A 25,690-nucleotide genomic window follows, 5' to 3' on the forward strand; every position below is an offset into this window, starting at 1 on the left:
GATATCCATCTTGGATAGTTTGGAACAGAGGATATTGCATCTATGCATGATGATCCTTGAGGTCCTTCCCAGCTGTATGGTTCTATGTCATGCAAGGTAGAAGACTCCTCTAAATCTGATCTTGTTCTAAAAGATTCTTCTCTGACAGTTTAACAGTGACATTGATCTCAACTTTCTGGATGCCTACAGCATAATATTAAAATACTAAAGCTTCTAAAAGGCAGAGCTTAAGAGAAAGAGGAAGTTAGAAATAGACTTGGTCAAGTTCAATTTAAAAAAAGCACAAAAACCCTGGAAACCATTCCAGAAACACATTTACAAATACTGCAAGAATCAGATGACAGTATGTCTAAAAAAAAAAAATACTGCTATCAAGAAATGAATGGAAAATAATAGCAGCTAATCATCACTAAAGGAATGGCTTTAAACCATGATAATTTGGGATACCAAAGATATCAATACCTCAAATTTTGAATTTTTTGAGAGTATGAAGCAAAAATAGCTAATATAAGGAATTTTGAACTGAAGTTAAAAAACCCCAAAACCTCTGATTTCAATTAAGATGGTCTGAATAATTTCATGGGTTTAAGACCCCCAAGAGATTATGGAAGTGCTAGAAAAAGAATCTCTTATGAAAACAGGTATTCAAATGGGTCAGGCCTGATTGCTACTGCAAGTGCCTTTGTGACATGTACAGAAGTAGGCCCCATGCCCTTTCCATTGGGTTAATGAATCATAATTGAAGATGAAGGAGACAGGCCAGAAGTTAAACCAGCACATGCTCTATGTTTCATTTCCCCAATAATCAAGACAAGAAGAGATGGAATGAGGACTGAAGAGGTGAAGCTAAGGCAGTGCCTACACTGACAATACTGGTCAATAACTCCACATGTTCCCACAGGGAATGTGCGAGGAAGGGAAAAAGAATTTGGGGGTCAAAAAAAAAAAAAAAAAATCTTCTTGTGATTAAAAAGTAGCATGAAAAAACCTACTATTCAAGCTGTTTTTAATTCAAGGTCAGTTTTTCATTGGGGCCAAATCAAGAGAGAATATGGGGGAGAAAAAACAGAAGAGTTGCTTTTCAGCAGGTCTTAAAAAACTGACAATATTCATATAGTTCACTTCTGGTAATTTGCTAACAGATCATTTACTGCTGTCCTTCTGGATTAAAGGCCTTGTTTAAAAAAAAACAAAAACCCAACAGTTTAAGCCAGCATAAAACTATTAAAGTACAACAGAACAAAGGACCCCCTTCTTCTCAATATCTATTGAAGCTTTAGGCATCATAAAAAGTAGAAATTTGCAAAAGTTTTAAGTATGCCATTCAAATTAGTGTATAAATTGCCTTGAAATAATTTCTTTTCTCATGTACATACTATAGCAAATTCTCATTAGTAAAAGGATAAGGAAAGGGGGTAAATGCTTAGCTAAAATTTGGTGTCTATAAAATAGCAATGAACATGAAAAGATCTGAAAAATAGATCAGAAATCTGGATTATATGTAATCTCCCCAGGAAACCAGACAAGTACTATTCAACTAGCATCCCAGGAGGGGTTAATCTGTGGCCCCCCAACTCCCCCTAGCTGCCACTGCCCTCATCACTCTGGCTGCTGCAGTGGGGGGTGTCCAGGTTCCATGTCATTTCTCTGACTTTCACATCCTGTAGCAGCCCACCTGTATCATGTAACAGTGGAGAATGCTGTCTGTCCATGCAGTGCAGGGGGAGCTTGCACCAAGGGAAGTGAGGGGGGTAGCAACCCTGGCTACTAAGTTGGACAGACCTGAGCTAGACCTTCGATTAGCAACAAGCAACAAAAACACATGCTCTTATTAAAAACACATGCTCTTATTAGTCTTAGATCTGAAATGGGACTCTTGAATCAGCACTAGAGGTCAAGAATTTAAGGTACAAGCCTAGATTTTCTGGACCGTGAATCACTTTATAAAGGAGTTTTCCACTGTGAAAAGGGGGATCGTGGTTGACATTGCCAATGCCTGTCTGTGTTAACACTACAGTCAGTGCCCAGAAAAGGATTGCCAGTGTTTGGTTTTGTAGTGAAAAAGCCAAGCTAGCATGCGCCCTTTTAACTTGGGAAGATAGCTCAGTAAATCCAGGTGCTAACAAACTTGCAGCACATTGGAACTTAAATAGACTAGGAAATTTAAGGGGAAAAAGCAATGATTTAAGATGTGCCAGATAGCCTAAGGGTTGTAGAGTAATCACAGACTTAACCACTACCCACTACATCACTTGTTTTTATCATGGATTTGGATCTGCAATATCCTCACTTGTTCTGAAGTGTTAACAATGACTAGGAATCAAATGCATGCATGATTGTATGCACACTCACATATGCACCAAGACAATTAACCCTGTTTGGCACAAAATGTTTCAATATTTCCTTTGTCTGTAATTCCTGATAGCAAAATTACAGATAAGCAGGCTTGCTGCTGACACACTGCATAAATTAGAGATCACATTCATTTATAGGTTTAATTTCCCTGCAATGAGAGGGCACAGGAGAACAGAAGCAAAAACATGGAAGCACATTCTAAGTTCTCTCTCTCATCAGCCTGATCACCAAAACTTGCTCAAATTCTGTCCCATTCTTGAAAGCAATGGCCTGAGCTATTTGGAAAGTCTGGTAGGTTTCCAGGGTTCCTCCCTACCCCTCAGTTTATTTGACTGCTTTTATAATTCTACTGCCCCTATCTGCATTTGAGCCAAGAGGAATGAAAGCTTCCATTAAGGCAGACATCCCTACTGATTACCTGATGAGAGTGGAAAGCTCTGGATAGATTCTGAATAGTCTTAAGATCCCAAATTATACATTTTCCCCATAAAATTTCTCAGTCTATTTGGATTCTAATATGCTGTAAACCTGTTAAGATTTGTTACAAGAAAGATGGGGGGGGGGAGAGAGAAGAGAATTCCTCATGAAAGGGTTCATACCAACTAAGTAGGCAGAATAAAAAAACCGGTGGCAGATGCATACAGGCAAAGATCTGCTCCTATATTACTTTATTTTGCTGTTTTGTTAAGGGGTGGGTGACAGCAGGTTAGCATACAGGGGGTTTAATGGAAGACAGAATGCCAGTGCTCATTTCCCCAGAGGCTTATGTGACACCCACGTTCATACTGGAATCACAAGTGTGCTAGTTACAATCTTGTCTGATGCACAGCTAATGGGATGCAATTTAAATATGATTTAGCTAGTACAGCTCTAAATTCCATCCTAACACCTATTTTCTTAAACTTTCTGGAAGGTTACCTTCAAGGCGAGGGAGAAACAATGTTACCAGCTGCACCATCAGCCTGGCTCACCAAGGAAATATATTTCATGAACTGTTTTCTAAATATAATATCTCTGATTTAAAAAATGAGAGTTCCTTGCTCACTCCATGAAATCAGTTTGGGCAACACCCAAACTGCAAAAATCCTGTGTGCTTCAACATTTTGCTACATGAGCTAGGATCCAGGAGACCATGTACTTGCATCATGGACTTGCCACATCAAGGTTCTTGGTAGTTTTGACAACTGATACAAACTCATCTTTTGTTCCACTCCTCCAACAAATACAAAGACATACAAAGCTCATCAGATATTACCGAACTGAAACACGGAAACAAAACAGTTGCAATTTGGATGGGTAAAATGTATCACCACGGGTTTTTTTAAAATACTTTTATTAAAATATCTGGATGATTTCTAAAGCCTTCTTTAATGTTATACTGAAGCTGAAGGAATCCCAACCAGCAATACTTGGATGCAACTGTAGTTACTAATAAATGAAAGGTTTCAGAATTCTACCATAAACCTATCTTCAGCTACCTAACATGTGGTAAAACCTAGCTGCAAGACTGTAGTATGGAAACAATTTCCTGCCTTCCCTAAATCTAGTCGACTGGTGTGGTTTAGACCAGACTGTTCCTGCCTTGGGCAAGGATTGAAACTAGATGACCTCCAGCGTCTCTTCTAGCCCTTTTTGTAACTAGATACCTGCAACAATTTTAAGAAAGACTTAAGAGCACATTAGGTGGTATGATTCCAAGATATTCAACACCAATTTAACTCTACTCCTCTTCAAAAACATTAGAGTTCTACCTCAGACTAGAAGGGTTAGAGAGGTCAAGGTCTTGTGTCCTTCAAAATGCCCGAAGCCTTTAAGGCTTTGAAAATCTGACCTATTTTACGTGCATCACAGCAGGGAAAATCATCTAGATGCAAAACCAAAAAACCTCCAGGAATTTTGTCATTAAAAAGGCATATAAACAGCAGAAGCAAACTAGATTAATACATTTTGCAGTTCTTAATCTAAAGTACTGTTGGTAACAACATTGTTTCTTGTTTTCCCTTCTGGGGACAAACTGGACATAAGGAAAAACTTCTTTACAAGTTGAGTTTGGAGGCTAATAAAGATTATCTAATGATAATATGATGGGATATTTCTGTAACCACTGGTATCAATTTTGCCAGCTGCCAATAGCCTTAAGAGACGGTATGGAAGCCTGAGGGAGGAAAACGTGCAGGGAAGTTCCATCCACAACCAGAATGAATGGTGAGGGATGGTGGGGATGTTATGCTGGTCTATCCCACTGGCAGATCCTCTTAGAGTGACATGATCCCACCGTGGTTGCTAGGACACATCAGTGGCCAAACTCCAATAGCTGTACAGCATAAAGTGACTAAACCACACCTGACAATCTAGCCCATCATCTGTAAGTGGTGACCAGAACTGCCACACCCACGGTTCTAGGATACGGGTTAGTTCATCGTTTTGTTTTGAATGCTCTTTGCCTGATAAGTCACAGACATGACTGTTCTGTAATCAAACCTAGTGTCATAAAAAGCTGAGTCTTTATTCAACTTCAGCTGAATGCTCAAACTCCCAAAGTTAATGGCAAACTTCCAGGCAAGTCAACATTTGCACTAACTAGCTATCCTTTTGGAAATTACCTGCAACTAAAAATCACATGCATGAATTTCTCAAGGCTACCATTACTCATATCCTGGTAAGATCTTAAACAAAGCTCTGGCTCCCTTACGTTAACTCTGAAGATTCCCAATACATTTTTTACTAGGACACGATTTAGTCTAGCATCTCTGGAAAAAGCTGCCTGTTTCCTCCTTATTTTTGCCACAGTGTTCATACTTGCTGCAATATCTGACTAATATCCCCATAAAGTGAGCGAGAGTGAGTGAGTGAGTGTGTGCGTATCTCATATGTTTATGAAGACTTCTGGGACTGCTCATAGTAAAAAACACTACACAAAAAGGTAATACATTACCAGACCCCCTACAACATATCCGGTAATTTTCAAATGGCATCTTTGGTGTCTGAGACCATTTGAATAGCAAGCCAGCGTTCTATCACTGTACAGCTTTGCCTTTATAAAATGTTGACTGTCCCAGGATAGTGGGTATTGATAGAATCTGCCAGCAGCACAAACACAAATGTGAGAATCCAGAGCAGAAATGAATGGGTCTCTCTACACATTAGTGAAACAATCAGGAGAACAGATAAAAACAAATGACTTAACTGATTAAACAAATAAAACAAAACAAGGGCTTTATAGCACTTTAGTAATTTCCTTCCTCAGGCAATAGGGTCTGTACCACAAATTTCACCCTTTCAGCAACAAAAACATTTGACTGCTAATATTTATGGGCCTGCCGCCATATCACAGTGCTAGGATAAAGAGCAAAGTAAGGAAAGGTCCTAAATGTAACTGAACGGACATCTGAGTTCCAATATGTATCACTCGTGATTTAAAAAGGCATTACTTATTCCTATGAACCACTGCACCAGCATGAATTTGTAGCTATCCCAAGCTAGTGAAGGTACTGTACTGTCTTTTGGATGAAACACTATCAAGGCTCTAAGTCGTTATCAATAAGGTCTTATGACACTTCTTATAAGATAACAGTTAACATAAATGTTCCTGGACAACCCTTGACAATTTCACTCAAGCTATCAGAATTTCCCTACAGCTCATATTAAATGATTTTTTTTGTTTTCTTACTGAAGTCCTTTAAGAATCGCTCACTTCCTCCCCACAACTGATAATGTTTCAGTTGCAGGTGAAATGATCCCTTTATGTATAATCTATACAGTGCTGCTGGTTTCCTTAAAATGAAAAACATTATGAAGATGTAAAGTAGTATTATATTGACATTTTCCTTGGTTTTAACAATATCTACTGGAATCACCTATACAAAACCTACTTGGTAACCACAGTGAGTTGTGGCTATTAAGATAGTCTCTTTAAATCTTGTATGTTTAAATATCAAAGTTACCTCTACTATTAAAATTGTGTTTTATTTCTAACTTTGCATCACAGCTAAGACAGCTAGGAAGACAATGTTTCTTCTTTACTCCCACATCCTTCCTCTGTGCCATGAAATCATCTGTCCTAGTGCCAGAAGTCTAAATGGAGTGTACAGCAAGTTCAAACAGAGGAGGTTGATGGGAGTCCACTGCCAATTCCACTCTACGAACACAGCATACTCCCAGAGCTCCATTAGCTGCCTGCAATCAAGAGTGGCTGACTCAGTTCTGCTTGCTGTCCAGGTTTAATAGGTTCAGCTAGTTAATGAGCAATGGCTAGATTGCCTTCCAAGACTTCACATCATTCACAAAGCAATTAAGCATACACCTCAGTTTCCTGGAGGAAGTAGAGAGTAGTGCCTTGCACTAAAAAGGATAAATGCAATCCACAACGTTCAAAACTCATGTGCAACATAGTAGAAAACTGCCATAATATTAACTGTCCTTAGATATCAAAAAGAACATGCAATTACTCTTCTGTAAATGTATGCCTGTCTGGAATTACGGACTGTTTTCACAAGGTGAAACCAAGTACTTTAAATCACTGGCAAGTACCTCACCAAGTTCCTGAGAAAGGTAGACCTGGGAGCCATTATAAATACATCAGCTAGGGAAACAAAGGTATTTAATGTGAAAGAAATTTCAAAGACAAATAATTTTTGATGGAAGGAACTCAAATCACAAGAAGTACATTTGAGGTTTCTAATCTCAAGGTAGATATTATCCTCAAACCTACAGACAGGGAAGCAAGATCATAGCTTAACTGAAGAATAAGATGCAGTGTCCCCAAAGTGCAAGGCTACTGTAAGAAAAACAAACTGGTTTCTCATACACATGCTTCCCCCCCCCACCCCATGCAGTTACTGCTGTAGTTACACATCCCAAATCCTTGCCTCTTCTCACTTAAAGTACTAAAATATGAGATAGGAGCTTCTCTGGTGGTGCTTAAGAGTATTAGTGTGTCTTTCAATACATCCACTGAGAATGTCTCAGTATACTACAGAACCCAGTAAGTTCTTGAATTAAATACTTCCCAATTCACCCTGACATTCACCCTTTTCATTCTTGTGTCCTCTTTTTTAAACTTTTGTGTTTGAACCTGATAAAAGATGGAATCATACTGACTGGTGGCAGCTGCACTGCCTCCTCCAGCCTTCTGGGGTCATTACAGCAGAGGCTGCCTTCTCCGTATGTACGAGGTGCATTAGAAATGTATGATACTGCTCCCTTGCACAAGCCAATGAGCCAAAGGACAATTTAAGACAGAAGAGGGCAGAACCAAGAGGTTGGCAAAGACAGCAGTTGCAGGAGGGCAGAAGCTGTGAAAATAGTGGTACATGGCCACTATCTTTTCTTAGATAGCACAAATACACTGTTTACCTGTATGCATGACAGTCACTGAAGTCCACATAATTAAAAGGATTATTATACTTTTAGCAAAAACCACGCTCCTAAACAACAACTACAAAAAGGCTTCATGACTTACTGCCTTAGATAAAGCAACCAATAAACCCACTCTAGAGGAGCAGTGTTACATAGGGGAATCAGATTATCAAATTAACTGCATAAACAGAACTTCAGTGATTACAGAAACATTATGACTGACTTTGATGTTTCAGCTGAAGAAAAAATGGAGAAATTACATGTTCACCTGCTGATTAGAAACCCAAGGTTCAATTTTTGACAAAAATTACTAATAAGATTAAAAAAGAAAAACAAAAAAAGACTGAAAATTAACATGCAAGGAGATAGTGATGGGACATATGCACAGCAGAAAGGGTTATGATTCTTTGTCCTATTATTTCTCATCTCCTTAATGCATGCCTTCCAAATTGGTAAAATATTTGTGGGAAAAATGGAGAAGACATGGTTTTGCATTCCAAAAGATCTATTTCCCCTTGCTGCATAGGGCTAGGGAGATCACCCATGAAAAGAAGGTGAGCAAGGAGAGGACTACTACTGTGGTGATCACATACTAAAAGTCCCATCAAAATAAGTTAACGTTAGTTGACTACTGTGAACACTTTCCAGGCGGTAAGACATCACTGACAGTCCCAAGAACAGTACCACGTGCTAGCAATATCAGCCCTGGAACCTGCTAGTATAAGGGTGGGCAACCTGCAGAATACGTGTCAGACTATAACACATGAAGGCATTTTGCTTGGCTCGTGTGCCTTGGGGCAGATGGCAGAGAAGGGGCTGGGCTGCGCTGCCACAACAAGGATCAGGCCCCTCATGGCTCCCCTGCTGTCCACCTCTGGCATGCCAACATCTTACAAGTTGAGATTGTGGGCGTTATTGGCACTCTGCTCAAAAACATTGCTGACCCCTATGCTAGTAAGTTGCATACACTGTGAGCAATGCTAATGGTTAACTTTAGGTACTGCATTTTGTTCCGACACTTCCATGTAAGTATCAAAACATCAAAAGCTAAGACAATTTTAAATTACAGATCTACTGCACTCAGAATATATAATAATGATCTTTTTTAAGCAGTTCCATTCTGTCTCCACACTCTATAGATTCAGAGTGAGGAGAAAAGGGAAATCCTAACCTTACAGTAATAGAAGAGCGTTTCAGGAATGGTTGAAATTCCTGAGCACTGGGCTTGGTAAGAGCAGCTAAATAAAACAGCTGAGCCTGCAGTTGTATCCACATGTTTGTTGAAGTGTTTGGATGATTCACACTGAGGTCACAGCTCAAATTAGAGCAGAGCATCTTGAATTCAAAACGTGTGAAATATGATACACATTGAGCTTCCAGGTCATGACATGGCAAAACTGGGAGGTCACTCACCAAAGAAGATACCAAATGTGGAGATGGCAGGGGACGTTGGGCAGAGGAAAAACTGGATGACCTTGTACCAATTAGCTTAAACTGTCAGGCAAGAGTTAACACTGAGGAATCTTGCAACACTGTTTATATCCTTTCACCACAAACAGGTGTTGGGAAGCCCAGGGTAAGAGGGGCCTGTGGATAAAAAAAGAAAGAGGAACCACAATTGGTTTTACTTGACCTATTCAGACAAAGTTGTTTTGTTTTTTTCCTTTTCTTTCTAACATACCGACAGTTTTATTTTTTTTCTTCTTTTTTCTTGGAATCAATACTGATGCTGAAATGCTACTTCAGGCTGTCTGACAAATAAAGGATATACATCATACCACTCACAGTTTAGATTAGGTTACACTTTCCTGGTAAGCAATTTCATGATTTGGAGTGGGGGGAGGAGACGGCAGGTTTCTTAATAGGTTTTAACTGAGATTTTTGTTAAGCTTCTGGAAAAAAACCCTTAAGTATATCCTTATTCCATCACTGCCCAAACTGTACCATTTACCATTTGAAAAATGGAGAAATAAAGGAAATGTATATCCATCCTATTTAACACCTCTACACAAATTCACCTCATTTTCTTCTTGGTCATCTTGCATGCATCTGAAATGTCTGAAGATGTGAACCTAGAGATTTTGTTTAAAAATGCTTTGACCCACAGATTTTTCCTTCTCCTGCTGCCTTTCTTCATCCTGCATACCAGCCACCTCTCTCTCTCCTTTCTTCCACAGTTCTTTGTTGCTGAATGTCAGGGTCATCAGTGTCACAGTCTAACATGATTTGTGTTGCTGAGATTACACCAGTGCTCTAAAGGAAGCAGGCAGAGGGCAGAAAAAAATGCAGCCATTTTAGGAGGAAGGAGTCAGGCTAAAATAGACATCAGCAACCTCCCACTTCTAATTAAAATAAGGTTTCTGTACCACAGCAGAGCTGTGCTGCTACTAAGCAATCTCCGTATTTCCATGTCTATAGAATCAACGTATTTCTGCCTCACCCACATATATCTTTGAGGTGTGTTCCTATTCTCCGAGATTAAAGCCAAGGACTGGAAAAAACCGATAAAGTCTGAACCTGTGATTCAGCAGATTCTAATGTTCAGAAGTACCACAATCTGTGTACTATTGAAAGATAGCAGCAGTCCATTACATGTATTGATTTGCAGCACTTTGTCAGCACTAATGATGTTATCTCATTAAAAGAGATAAATGCCCTACCATTCTACCAAAAGCATCTGCTTCTTATTTCATTCTTTTGCTGCAGCAAAGCCAGCAGCAGCAGCACAGTGAAATTAAATTGAAATCCAATGCAAAACCTGCATAAAGAGCTGTTTACTATGATTTCCTTTGAACTAGGTTAGTTTAGTTTTCTTACATGGTACTTCTGGTTGAGATATCTGCTGGGTATACCAAGGGAGGTGGGGGAAGAAATGCGCTGCTTGTAATTTGGAAAACTCTATGGAGCAGCAAGCAGGTCTTCTCTAGTTGAAGTTTTCAAGCAAATAAAAAAAAAGCTAATTTACAGTTTCTCAACATTACTAATAGTTAATCTGAATGCTAAAAAGTGACATAGTTGTAACTTCCATCAAAAGAGGTGAAATTAAATAAAAAGTGGCAATAATTAATTTGGTTTATTAACACCAAGCAACACATTGCCATGTGCAGTGCAATGGTTTTGTCTCAACAGATTTCTAGTTAAATAAAAAGGTAGCAATTTACCATAATGAATGTTTTATATACAATTCCTTTGTGTATATGGTCTCTCAAGTACACATTATTAAAGTCTATTAAACTCTCTATTTAGCAGAATTACCAGTGTGTCTTTTGGGAAATAACTACAATGAAGCAGCACCAGTATTTAAATTACAATTGTTTAATATTCTTTTCCTAATCACCAATCCAGGTATCTACTTTAAAGTGATGCTAGTCAACTTCCAGAGTGGCAGAATATTTCCTGACGATTGGGTTATGAACCACCCACAGTGGTATACTTAAAAAACAAAGCAAAATTACTATTTTAAACCATCTTAAATTTTAAATCACTAGTATTAGAGGTTGCCACTGCACTAAAACACTGAGCGCCTTTTCCTGATTTTCCTTAATGTAGTTTTTTATTGTGTTGGCTAGTTTCAACTATAATTAACCATTTGTTTCAGTATATTTGTGTCTGGGAGGACTGACCTGTATAACTAAAATCAGTTTTACCAGTAAGGCCTCATTATTGCAATGACGTTATGCAGAAAAAAACCATATACCTGCACAAAGACCCCAACAATTTTAATGAATGTTTTACTACAGAGTCAATTATGGAACCTACATATGTGATAGAGTTCGTCTTGCTCAGTGACACCTCTTGGGGAAGGAAACTGTGTTACTTGTGGAATACTAAAAGGAGCAGCTTTTTGCTTTTGTTATTCACCCTTCTCCTAATTTCCTTCAAACTGCAGCAAGCTGGGAGTTACTACTAATCTTTCTGCCTTTTTTTTTTTTTATTGACCATGTTGTGCTCCCAACACAACAAATTTAAGTTACATATTTTCACAAAATTAAAAGGTTAATATGAAACTGCTTTCTGCAGTGGCAACAGGAACTCTATTTTTATTGGAAATAAATTTACTACAAAACCAGAAACTACTGATTAAGTTACTACTAGTTAAGGGCTGGGACTCAGGATATCTGAGTTTGGATCTGTCAGATTTCTTGCATGACCATGATCAGTTAATAATCTCTAGGCCTCAGTTCCTCTTCAGTACAAGGATATTTTCTAATCTTACACAGAGGTTACATTCATTAACACTCCTGAGGCTCTGAGATATGACAGTGAAGATCTCCATGCAAGTACCTAAACAGATGAACAGACAGCTTGATTAGAAATCAAGCCACCAGCAGTTTTATGAACTCAACGCCTATTTAAAATTCAATTAACACCAATTTGTAAGACGTCATCACTATGACATTTAGCAAACAGAATACAGTATGATAGATATGGAGCTAAATAGACACAGAAATAGAAAAGACTAAGTGCTTATACAACAGAAGAAGTAAGCAGGAATATGATAGAGTTGAATTTTTGTGTGTGCTGGTGACTCTTAGACTTAGAAAATTCATTGTCATCATCATTGGTATCATCTAGTTCTAGCTTCTCACTGGACATGGCAATATGCTATTTTCCATCATCTTTCTTGCATTCCAGGACTCCAAAAATTCATAAAAGGAAGATCAACTATGATTTCACCAGATGTTCTGGGGAGAGAACCCTAGTAAAAACCACAGCACAAGGGTTTCCATTTCTGACCTAACACAAACACCCTGTAAATCAGTGTACAAAAAGCCCCCTTCTCTTCTCAAATTACAAACCATGGGCCAAACAACACTCTCAGTTACACAAACACAATCCCAATAATTTTGCTGTAGTTACATGTTTAATAAGAGCAAAATGTGTCTTTATTTGCAATGGAAGATGAATCATATAAAAAGGAGCTATTTCAAATGGGTATGACTAGCATAACTCAAAGAAATGAAATTGAGAAATCCAGTTATTTGTTTCTATCACAGCCAGTTGCCAAGGAAAAATCATGGCACAAGTTTCTTGGTTAGGAAGGACAGTATCCATTTTTAAATGGCATATTTAATCTTTTACTACTTATTAAGCTTACTTATTATTCTACTACACATCAGAAATTTAATCAAGCATTTATATATAATCCCAAGGAACATCACATACAGAATAAGAGAAGTACACAATGTGTTAAACAAGAACCTTGTTGTTATTATTCAACCTCCTAGCTTTTCATTATAATACAGACAATGCATCTTCCACCTCTGCCATGCTGCCACTTTGTCTGACAACTTATGTTCTGAAGTGCTAAAACAATTTCACTATCTCCACATTTACTGAAAGACATTATACTCCAATTCTGCTAGAAGTAGCAGTGCTGGAACCTAGGAACCTCGCTCTACTGTAGTCCTTAACATCACCAATGTTTTCCAATCAAGGCTAAATTAACCAACTACAAGTTATGGGCCAATATTATGGGTAAATATAAAAAAAAATCAAAACTGTTTACTTACTGGCCTGCCTTCACTTCCACTGCACCAGATTTGTTTTAATTATGCATGGTACACTGATCATCATCACACCCAAGTACCTATCCTGCTGGCTGGTAGTTAATTTCAAGCCCTACTCAAATACGATGGCAGTGACTAACAATAGTAAGACAGTTCCAAGCTAGGTCTAAGGCAAGTCAGTTTGGGAGCTGGGGGAAGAAACTAGAGCTGCACTTGAACTAGGTATTTATTTAGTTAACTTATAAGGTGAACACCTAGGCCCTGCCTTCTGCTTCCTTCTTGAACCAAGTAGCCAGGGCCACACCTATTTTACAGCGAAATACAATGTTTCTGCCCTTTCCACCATTAACTTACTAACTACACCAACGAATCAGAAACCGTTGATCACTAATCAGTTCTAGAAATAGCCCCCCTTCTACAACCAAAAAAAAAGTGCAACTGGCATCAGGCAACCAAAGATGTGATACCTGTAGTAGGAGATCATGTTAGGCAGCAGGTAGATCTGTCTTTTAAGCTTGCACTCTCAAAATGTAATGTAGCAAGAACTGAATATGCCTCACTTGCCTCCCGTGTGCAGTGCTAAATCAGCAAGACCTTCAAAAGGATAGCTCTGAAGTCACGTGATGCAAATAAGACTAAACCTGTGCCAAAAGTACCTCATGCAGTCAGTGGTGACAACTGGAAGAACTTAATTGCTTGAAGGCATTCTAACGTCTATTCAGATGTTCAGACAAAGACGGTAAAGGACACCAACAACATGAACTGGCTCAGCACAATGCAAGTATTAATTAATGGCAACACAAAAAAATGCATAGCTCAAAACAGCCCATAGACAAAGAGATGCTGTATAGGAGCTTAGGATCATAAGAAGGTTGAGCTGGAAGGGACTTCACAAGATCATCTACATCAGCCCCCCGCTCTTGGAAACTTTCAAGGATAGAGATTTCACATTTCATTAGTCTGTTCCAATGCTTAAATCACCCTCCTTGGCATAAAGTGTTCCTCTAATCTGCAAACTAAATTTCCCCCACTGAAGCTCAAAGATCCTAATCCTACTCATATGGTCACAGAGAAAAGCCCATCTCCATCCTCTCTGTAATTGTCCTTCAGGTATTTGAAGATCGTTATCAAATCCCCCTTCAGTCTTTTCTTCCCCAGAATAAAATAACCCAAGCAGTATTAGACTTTCTTCATAAGCCTTGCCTCCCAGGTCCCTAATCATTTCTGTTGTTCATGGTAATTATGTCCTTCTTCCCAAAAAGTAATGGCTTGACCATCTCTAGCTTGTGACCAATCTGAATCTAACATTCAAACTGAAAACTACAAAGTGAAATTGCTGAACTATTTCAGCGTTTAATTTAAAAAAAAATAAAAGCAGCATAGAAAAGCAGCTCATCTTCCCATACATGGCGTTCCCTTTCACCTATCAACCAGCAACAACCTGGAGCCTCATGAGAGCAGCCATTCAGGATGAAAAGGAATATTTAGAAGAAAAAAAGGCAACATTTGCATGAGCAAATGAGATATCAAATTCATTATTTATGATAGGACCGCAGAAAACCAAGAGCCCTTAAATAAAGAACTGAGCACTAGTGTAAGTGCAGTTTGAACCCAATTTCTCATTATATCAATGAGAAAGAGATCTTCTACTGGGAGAATTCTTTAGCATGGGCCTTTCATGCCTCAAATGGAAAAGCTGATATGGAAGATATGCAAAAGAAAGGTTTTCCAGTTTAAATTAATAATCCAGACTTTTCATCTTTGTATCAGTATACTAGATCAATTTAAAAATAGTAAGAAATAATCTCTTGCTCTCTTTCGCCCCCATGCCCTCTCTCACATGCACCAACTAAAAAAAAAATAGTGGCAGGGGGGAATCATTATTAGCCCTAAAACAAACAGATTAAAGATTTGCTGTGGAAAAGGCAACTGGAAGTTGTTCAAAACTAGCAGAAGTCCATGATGCTGAAAACGCAGCTAAGGAACACCAGATATCAGAAACAAATCCAAAAACGTCTTTTGTACCACCATTTGAGTAACACTGGGCACATCTACACATGCATTAATATGCCTTTGCTACTGTCCATTAAGTTCAGTACCTTTAAGATGAGATAATACATAAATGTACAGTAGCCAGCGCTAATGCATAGTAGCAAAGGTGCGCAGTCTTTTTGTGATGCTTAATACACAGATCAATACTAGTGTGCATTAGCACAGTTTTTGCCATGACGCACTAATGAACAGTAGAAATAGTCTATTATGCATTAAGCTTCTCATGTAGACATGCCCACTATCACAAAACCATCCAAAGAAATTTAAGACAAGATTTTGTTCACTGGGTACAAGGAAAGAAGAGACTCTTTTGATAATATTCTTAAGGTAGAGACTATTCTACAAAAGAACCCAAAACCACAATATTAAAAAAGGAAGGTTATTTAGCTAATCAAGATGATTCAGCAAGAAGGAAGCAGTTGTACCCATGAGGAGATCTAGCTTTTCTTTTCAGTTCTGATCTACAGACCTACTGAGTGATTTAAAAAACCGTTAATCTCCGTGAATCTTCTGCAAAATACAGGGGTCTCCCCATCTTAAATGGGGGTTGAAAGAGGAGATTTATGAACATTTGGGGACACTTATGAACACAGAGACAAACCTATTAATTTAAAACTGAACAGTGATAGCAGTTATTCTCAACCAGAGTGATGAGGCACCCTGGGGCGGCATGGGATGCCATGCAATATTAGCACTGTTAGGTATGCAAACACGTACATGTGATTCACCTGATAAATCCAGAGATCTCAAATAGGAACAAATTCAAACAGGAAAACAGTCTGACCTGCTGTGGTCTGAGCTCTTGGCAACAGGAGAATTGCTGTATGATTACTGAAAAAATAGTAAAACCTAAGAGAGCTGGCATTTTGCAAGAGATGTCTGAGTCTACAAAGGTTGAGAACCATTGGAATAGAGTATCTGTAGATCTATTACAGTTTATATGGAAATCTGTCTTCCATCATAATTTAAGAAGATTCACAAGCAAACCTTTAAAGGTACCCTTGCCACATGCTACCTAGGAATTCAGCAAACCTTGCCTATGTGTGTTGTGTTGCCCATTTGGACTGGTGCCCAACTGCCAATAAACAAAGTTTAATCTCTGAAAAAGCTTCTGCCTTTGCTGTGTTATGGGATGGATGGAAAGAAATGTAAGCTTGTTTGGTCTATAGAAGGAACTTTCTGACAGAAATTCAAGCTTGCTGATCCCTAGATGACAAGCTCTTCGTAAGAGTTTAGCTTGCTCAGAGATAAGAGTACTATTCTGTTCAGAGATTTTTTCAGAATGGATTCCAAACAGCTTCAAGCTGTTAGAAGGTAAGGCTGTCCAGAAGGCTCAACATAAGAGGAGGAAAGGGAGGGGGGAAATCATAGTTAAGGAGATTTGACTGCAACCAGAGAAGCAAAGTATCAGAATGCATTTTACTGTAGTTTTAGAAGAGTTCTTCTAACCCGATACAGTGACAAAATGCAGACCTTTGGGCATGAGGAATTTGCCTCTGTTTAATGCACTGAGAAAACTTCTAGGGAATTTTAATTAAAGTCTCTCATTAGAATACATCTTCAGTATATGCTATCCTGCAGATCTATACATAAGACTTCAGGAAACCGCCATAACACTGACAACAGAGTCAGGTGTAAGGGTAAATTTTTTGGTCCAGGGACATTTAAAAATAAATAAATAAAAGCACATGTGCTCGTGAATCACATAAATGAACACTTGTAATATGAGGGGGTCACCTGCCAAGCTCACCTGGAGAATCACTGACCACGCCTTAGATCTGTCTGCTCCATGGGGAATTTATAAAGTTCATTCAAATTTTCAGCTGGAGAGATTTTGGCACTTTGAGTTCAAAGTAAACTCTTGCTTCACTTATAAAGAGAACTAATAATCTTGGGGTATCTTCAGATATTTGCAACTATGGCCCATAAGGTCTGCCAGATTTTAGAGAAAAACTGAAGGTTAATCAACCTGACACAGAGAAGCAAGAACTCCCCTTTTAAAGCCTCAGTAAAAAGGAGTACAATGGCTTCACTCTGCATAGGAAGTATGAGCTTGAGAAAATTCTCCAAGAACTACACTGCTTTGTGAAGAGATATGGACAGGTCAGGGATCAAATGCAAATTCTGAGAGTCCTGTTGATCCTGTGAGTCACACCTGAACATCAAGTCTTTTCAACCCTTTGGTCCATCTCCTATTCTGGTGGAGCGCCTGCTTGCCAGTTATATGCATTACAGACCCCTGATCTGGTGTGATGATATGCTTTACATATGCCTATAGAGTTCTAACTATCAGTGCTTGGCTTGAAGGCCCTCTCTACTCAGCTGCTTCTAAGAGAAAAATCAAGTTAACTTGAGTATCACCAGCAACAGAAGGAAGGAAACAATTTATAACTCCTGTGTAGAAGTGACACGCACACACAAAAAAAGAAAGTGTGCTGTGATCGGCAGCCACCTGCCTGTTGATGTCACAGGTTAGAAGAAAATGCTGCTTACTGAATTGGTAGCGGAGTGAAATACAAAGCAGCCACTCCTTCATGGAATTCTTCAGGTAAGAATCAAGCTTTCAAAAGAAAATGCAATTTAAAGTCTTACCAGTCCAGCACCCAGAAGAGAAAAGTTGCTTATGGAAGCAATGAAAAAAATATTTAAAAAGATGCCAATTACCTTGTGTGTGTGGCGTAGACAGAAGTGAAGCGTGAGACATGTCACAGAACATGGAAGCACTCGATTTTTTTCTTCCAGAATCCTTGTTTCCCAAAAAAGGCAGAGCCACTGCAAATACAAGTATGGAAGAAGCCAGTGACAGAGAAATTACCAGTATCCTTCTCCCAACAGTAGATAAAGGAACAGTTGCTGAGACATGTCTAGTCTGGCTGGATATCCAAAGTAAAGAGGCAAATGATACTATTCATGCTCTGCATTTCCACAACAGAAAGAACGGAGTGGGGTTTTTTTCCTTCAAAAAGAAATTCTAAAAAGTAGGGGACTGAAAACACACCGAGATTAGTCTCTTGTTAACGGACAGTGGATTTAAACAGATAACTAACAATACTAAGAGGAATTACAATCAGATATTCAAGAGCTTAAAAGGGGAACAAAGTGCCAAAATCTTATTGAATTCTGGCACCTAACTACTTTCTGAGCCTTTGAAAAAACTGAGCTGAAAATCCCCCCAAAACAGATGGGAGACTAGATTTATAAAGTGGGAACTTAACCATAATTGCAATCCTGTGTAACCTCATTTAACTTTGTTCACAACAATGAGAAATTTAGTATAATTATACATTTTGGTTAAAAAAGAAAGAAAAGAAAAGCAACTTCAGTAATTATGCAAACAAATAACAATGCTACCCTTATGCAGGAACTTACAAAGCCATTTGTAGTTATTAATTATTGAAAGCTATTGTGCAGTGGCTACCATTAATTACACTTTAGGTTTCACACAGACTCTCTCTCACCATTTACATTGTTCTTCCCCTATCTTTGTTTTCTTTTCACCTTAAATGGTAACTGGCCAACTAGAAGCTTTAGGGGCAGGAACTCTTTTTCTTGGTGCTGTGCACTGCTTAATGCATTAGAATCCTAACAGCTTCTCAGGTACAACCACAATACAACTAACATAACATAATGAAGAATAAAAATTGCACAAGCCTGACATCTCTCTCAGGAGTGGAGTATTTCTTCTGTTTTATAGGAGAGAAAGGATAAAAGGTCTTCCCAAGTGAAAAAAAACTTTGCAGTGCCAGGGAGAAGAGAACCCCGGAGAAAATTCAGATGGACTATTCTCATCAAATACGCAGGGGGGTTAAAGATACTGACCGTGAGCTGGATCTGGCCTGCGGAGCCTTATCATCTGGCCTACAGTGCTGCCTCTAGGTCTCAGACCAGCCCTGAATGTCACATGAAGCATACATCCACACTGGCCTCACACACTGTATGCAGCATGTGGGGCTAGTCTGGCATGTGCTGCACACGGCACTGGACCTAGTGCATGCACTGCACATAGCATGGTGTGCCACTCCAGGGGGCACATGGCCCCTGCATGTCGGATTGGGGCCCTGCATGTTGGATCAGAGGCCTGTCTAGATTGGGTGCACAGCGCCAGGGTCTGCATGTAGTGCATGGGGCTGGAGTATGTGAGGTATGTACCCAGTCTAGGGAGTGCACTGGTTTTGGCATGCAGGGCTGGTCCATGGGCCCAATCCATCACACAGGCCAGCCCTACACCTCTAATCCAGCCCATAGGGCTGAATGAGTTTGATATCCCCGCTCTACATTGATCATAATCAGGACCCCATGAAATTCTTCATTACTTCAAAAATAGAATACAAGAAAAATTGAAGGGGAATGGGGGGTGAAAAAGGAGGCTGAGCTCAGCTATACCCAGAAAGAGGAACACAGATAAGAAAAGTCCAGAACAAGTATTTGTTCTAGAAGCAAAGCATCTCATCCATTACAACCAGACAGCATGTAGACAAGAGAAACCTGCATGGGAATGGGACAGAAATAGCTACTAAGTTAAGATTTAAAAAAGGAAAAGAAAACACATATTAACCTCCCCTCACAGGAACCCTAGGAGCACTCTTCATTTTTGTTAAGTAACTTAATTCTTTTTATTACATGCTCTGCACGGAACTTACTGATTGCATATGCAATCAAATGTTTCTAAATCCCAGACTCGGATCCTAACCTAATTTTCAATCTTTCTTCTAAACACCCTTTTGCAGCAACCACTTTTTAAAATATGGAACATTAAAGTTACACTTTAACCCCCCACTCCCCCAATAAATAGTAAAAATCTTTTAAATACAAAGCCTATGCATATGGCTGTTCTGTAAATTATTCAACCTAATGTTTAAGTACTCATCAAAACAAAGGATTGTAACTCTGGATAGAGTTTCAGCTACTCAAGACAGTATAAGTAACATCTGATTTAAGTGAATAAGTGCAGTCCATTTTCTTGAAGTAACGAAGAGCATAGTGTAACCAATTCACAAATGAAACAAGAGCAGAAAAAACCTGCACAAAAAAACCCTCTGCTCTCTTATAATAATTCGATTGTGTACTGCGTCTGCTTCGAATTCTGCCATTCTACCCCTCTCCCCTGCCTCCCCCCCCCCCCCCCCCACTCACTCTCTCGCAATCACTCATCTCTGGAAAGAATTAACCATGAATAGCATTCCAAATTTCCATGCCCCTCGTCCCCCGCCGCCCCAGTCATGCTGGCATCAAGACAAAGCAAACTCCTATTGCATCACAGAGTAAACTCATTTTCTATCAACCTTCCAGTTTGTAGTTTACGGCTACTGTAAGCCAGCGCTGTCAAGAGTGCATCCTTTGTTGTGTGTGCATGTTTTTTATTTGAAGATTTTTTGTTGTGGAATGAGTAAACTGTTTTCGGGTGATTCTCTCCACTGGCTCCACCCTGCACTGTAAACTAGACATTACCTTATACAAGAATGAATCTGCTGCATTCCTCTGTCTAGCTGCCTCCCAGCAGATTTCCTACAACTCACCAGCAGAATCAACAGCAGCATACTCCCCCACCCTCTTCTCCTCCTCCTTATTCCTTTCTCCCCCTCTCCTTTTTTTTTTTCACTGCCTCACTGTGTTTTTGTGTAAATGATCTCACATGACTCAACAAATCCATCTGCCTGGAGCAGGCCAAGTTTGGAGCCTTCCCAGGAGGGAGGAGAAGAATTGCTTTGTGGAAAGGACCTGGAGCTTTGCCCTTTCTCTGGCTCAAATTACCCGCCTGTCAGGCCTGACAGATTTGGCTAAAAATAAAAGGAAGCGGGCCGTGAAAAGCAGATGAATGAGCTCAGCAGTTCCTTAGATAACATGGGCCTGGTGTTGCCCAAAGCTCCCAAAGCAGAAACTTCAAATGCTGGGCATGTAAGTGCAATGCTGCAGTCCGGGTGAAGTTGGCCGTTAAAGAAATGCTGCTGAAAATAAATTAGTGAAAGATTATATACATGCAGAGAAAAGAGCGCGCTCACACATGAGAAAAAGAGAGAACAACTAGGAAAGACTATGTCGATTTTTAGCTTGTAAAAATGTGAGGAGTTGCAACATTTCCAATTCAGAAGGGGGGGGGGGAGGATATTTTAAAGCTACATATGATGTCAACTTCTTGGTCTGTGCCAGCAAAGAGCTAAAAGTCATTTGTGTAAATGTATGCCCAGCGCCCGCAGTGGGTATTAAGCACTTAGCTTGGCAATGTAATGACACACTGTAACAATCTGTAATGTGAAGCAGTCAGCAAAGCCCTGGCTCTGAAAGCTATTTCTCCTAACCATTAACCATATGTTTGGCTCCTCAGCTATCGGAGCGGGTGTTCCAGCTTACCATCTGGTTTCTATCCACACAAGCAACTGTAAAGCATAGAGTATTTCCCTCCGGAGCCGCATGTTTCTTTCTCTCGCTCAGCTCCCTCCCAGCAAGCATTCTTTCTCATTCACCACTTTCAAAGCAAACTTTACCTCATATAGCGCCACCAAGGCCTTTACTATAATTACTCAAGAATGTACTGCTGCACTGTAAACAAGGCAGGGAACGGCATTCCATTTTGCAGACTGTACAGGAGCCTCTCGCGCGCGCACACAGATAAGGATTAAAGCTGGCAATGCTGACACTCGATACATCATGTTAAAAATAGGTGTGCTCTTGACAGATCCAGGAGTTGCTGTGGCGCCCTTCAAACTCACTCGACTTTCTTGGAACTAAGCTTTTAAACGCGCACACACACTCACATGCGCATGTACACTCTTCTCTTCTCCACGTTCAATTTGGATTACTACAACTTCACCACTACACTGCAGCAGGATTTCAATAATTAACTTAACAACAGAAATATGGTAAATAATATATATCCTGTCCTCCAAACTTGGTTTCACAGATGCATCTATTTTTCAGAATGTTAAGGAACTTTTAAAAAATTAAGGGGAGTGGAAGGAGAAAGATATGGAGAAACGGGTCTGGAAAAATCCCCATTTTCTGATTCTTAAACGTTTTAAAAAGTATAAATAACACCTTTATTTTTAAAAAAATCTTACATTCTTAGAGGGTTTTTGGTTGTAGCCATGTTGGTCTAAAGACATAGGCAGGCAAGGCTCTTTGGGTAGATGTGATATCTTTTACTGTTTTACTCAGTTGCCTGAATAAAAGAGACCACATCTACTCCAAGAACCTTGCCTTACATTTTTAGAAGACCATGTCCGTTTCATGAGGTGGGCATTTTAACCGCATGCAAGTATTTTTATCCTGCTCTATTTCTTAAGTCATCAATGGGCAATAAACAGTATTATTTCCCTTTGGGGTTGCCATATTATAACAATAAATCACCAAATGTAAAGATTCACTTATTCAGCCACTGGAATATAAAAGTAAATCCCCTCCACTCTCCTTTCCAAGAAAAATTTCCACCTGGGAATGAGTCACATGTACAATACTCATCCAGGTTACCGGCAGTAGAAAAAAAAAAAAGAGGCTGCTGTGAGTGTAAATGTGATACATTTACTGTCACAAGGCATGCACTTATTAAGCAGTACTGATTTCTTTTCCTGGATATTGACTTTTTCCTCAGTGAGTTTTCATATCAGTGTTGAAACAGCAACTAATAAGAAACTAAGTGCTGTGGTAATATTTTAAAAAGTCGCTACTCTTTGGAATCTCAAATCTAGAATGATTCTGGTGTTATTCAAATGCCATTCTCTATCATTAATACTAAATGTGCAAAGCCATGATTGCATTTCCCCCAACATACCGAACAGCAACATGGACAGAACCAAACAAAGGCATTTCATAGGAATTACCCATTGAGAACTGCTTGACTGAAGCTGCCTTTTGTGCATATTAGTTTAATAGCAAGTATAATGACAACTCTTCAATTTGCATTAAAATCCAGAAGTCTTACACTGAAAGACACAAATGCCCCTGTGTTTTAGACCAGAGGGGTCTAAAAGGAGCATTATAGGAACCAAGCCTGCAAGAAAATGCACATGTGAAAACTCCTGTGCTTATGAACTGCTCTAATGACTATTTGATTAGCCTGAAGACTCTTGGGGCTCAAAATAAATTTCTTCTTAATTTTGTTTGTAAACTTGTTACTGTATGAATATGACCTTAGTTATTTTAAATCTGCTAGGGGGAAAGCACAAGACATATAAGCTGCTGACCTAAATATGCTTTTGACAAAACCATCTAAATCAGTGAGGACACAATTCTGACATGTTTAAATGATTTTAGTCCCATTTTAAAATGTCTTACCATCAAACATTTTGTTGATGGTAGAAACCTAAAAAAAAACAAAACAAAAGAAACAGCCCTCCTATATTCTGAAATCATAAAGGTCCAGGAAGGGTCTTTCTGGAAAGGATGGTCATGCCTCTGAAATGAACCAGAAGTCTTAGAAACTAAAAGAAGAGTCAAGAAATAAAGTCAGAGATTCACAGATTTTTAAATGCCTGAAGGGATCACTATTAATCTAATCTGACCCCCTGCATAACATATTTTATAGGGCTTCTCTATATTAAATTCCTGCTTTGAGTTAAATAGCAGTGACTGGACTGCAACATATCAGGAAGGGTGAAGGGAAGAACCATTCAATCTTGATTTAAAACAGCTCCACTGATGGAGAATCCACCACAATCCCTCCTAAATTGTTCCACTTGTTAATGACCTCCACTGTTAAGAATTTACAACTACTTTCTAGGTTCAATTAATCTGCTTTCAACTCCTAGTCACTGGATCTACTTATACTTTAGCTTAGAGGTATCAAAGACATGGCCTATGGGCCCTGTTATCTGGTCTCCTGCACTGGCCTTGGGTCTCTAGGTGACCCCCAGGTGGTGAGTCTTGGACCTCCCCAGGTAGTCTGGGACTTGCCACACATGATGTCTACTCTGGGTCCCAGACTGAAAGCAGCACTTGTGTCCATAGAGCATGAAACAGTCCCATCAGAGCAGGTACCATGTGTAGCTCACATCTTGGACCAGCCAAAGCAGGCACCACAAGTGCTGAATCATGTGGAGGAGAGGGGAGCAGAAGAGAAGAGACGAGGCCCAATCCAACTCACAGGGCGGCCACACACCATTCATCCAGCCCATGGACTGGTCCCATGTCCCCAGAGCCAGATGAGTTTGACATCCCTGATTTAGCATCTTCCTTTACTGTTCAGTTCCTGAGCAATCATTCTGTCAAAATTAAGTCCAATTATTTTTTGAAATATGAATTTAAAAGTTGCCTCAAGGCATCCAGTTTTGGGCTCTACAATTCAAAAAGGATGTGGAGAAGCTTGAGAGAGTCCAGAGAAGAGCCACGCGCATGATCAGAGGTCAGGAAAACAGACCTTACTACGACAGGCTAAGAGCCATGGGGCTCTTTAGCCTGGAAAAGCACAGGCTCAGGAGTGATCTGATGGCCACCTATAAGTTTATAAGGGGTGACCACCAGTATCTGGGATGACAAGGTCAAAGGGTTTTAAACTCCTACCAGACCATTTCAGGCTGGACATAATGAAGAATTTCTTTACTGTCCAAGTCCCCAAGGTCTGGAATAGCCCGCCATCAGAGGTGGTTCAAGCACCTACTTTGAACACCTTCAAGAGTAAATTGGATGCTTATCTTGCTGGGATCCTATGACCCCAGCTGACTTCCTGCCACTGGGGCAGAGTCCTGGACTCGATGATCTTCCGAGATCCCTTCCAGCCCTAATGTCTATAAAACCTAATGTCTATGACATCTTATGTCCAGCCTGAAATGGTCATGGAGGAGTTTGTGACCCTTTGACTTTGTCATCCCTTAGGGTGCTCTCGTGAACAGATGTTCCCCCAGATCCTGATGAGCACCCCTGATAAACTTATAGTTAGCCACCAGACCACCCCTGAGCCTGCACTTTTCCAGGTTGAAGAGTCCCATGGCTCAGCCTCTCATCATAAGGTCTGTTTTCCTGACCTCTGATCATGTGCATGGCTCTCCTCTACACTCTCTCAAGCTTCTCCACATCCTTTTTGAATTGTGGAGCCCAAAACTGGCTGCAGTACTCCAGCTGCAGCCTCACCAAGGCCGAGTACAACGTGAGGATAACATCCTGGGATTTACTTGAAAAGCATGTATGGATGCAGGCCAGCATTTTGCTTGCTTTACTAGCTGCAGCATCACATTGGAGGCTCATGTTCATCTTGTGGTCAATCATGACGCCCAAGTCCCTTTCACCCATAGTGCTAGGCAGCGTAGCACTGCTAAGCCTATAAGCATGCTGCAGGTTTTTCCTCCCAAAGATGGAGAACCTTACATTTTTCAGTGCTAAACACCACCAGGTTCTCCTCTGCCCAATTCCTGAGCCTGTCAAGGTCTGCCTGGATCACCCTTCTGTGTGGATGCTTTACACTAGAGTTTGGTGTCATCAGCAAACTC

General features: G+C 39.8%; 1 protein-coding gene across 8 annotated transcripts in view; it reads right to left on the bottom strand.

The window, feature by feature from the left end:
- Nucleotides 1-25,690, bottom strand: part of BACH2 (BACH transcriptional regulator 2) — a 270,018-nt gene that overhangs the window by 196,368 nt on the left and 47,960 nt on the right. For 4 of the 8 annotated variants that reach the window (XM_090036818.1, XM_090036808.1, XM_090036760.1 and 1 more), the window contains exons 2-3: nucleotides 17,940-18,047; nucleotides 9,127-9,300 (exon numbers count right to left, since the gene is read on the bottom strand). The exons of 2 other annotated variants lie outside the window; for them this stretch is intronic. The gene's annotated coding sequence lies outside the window, so the exon portion shown is untranslated. The remainder of the gene's footprint in view (nucleotides 1-9,126; nucleotides 9,301-17,939; nucleotides 18,048-25,690) is intronic. 2 more of the 8 variants (XM_090036770.1, XM_090036789.1) reach the window with 2 other exon arrangements.

This window comes from Crocodylus siamensis, chromosome 1 (genome assembly GCF_052110815.1).
Source record: "Crocodylus siamensis isolate JL-2025a chromosome 1, ASM5211081v1, whole genome shotgun sequence".
Classification (NCBI taxonomy): Eukaryota; Metazoa; Chordata; order Crocodylia; family Crocodylidae; genus Crocodylus; species Crocodylus siamensis.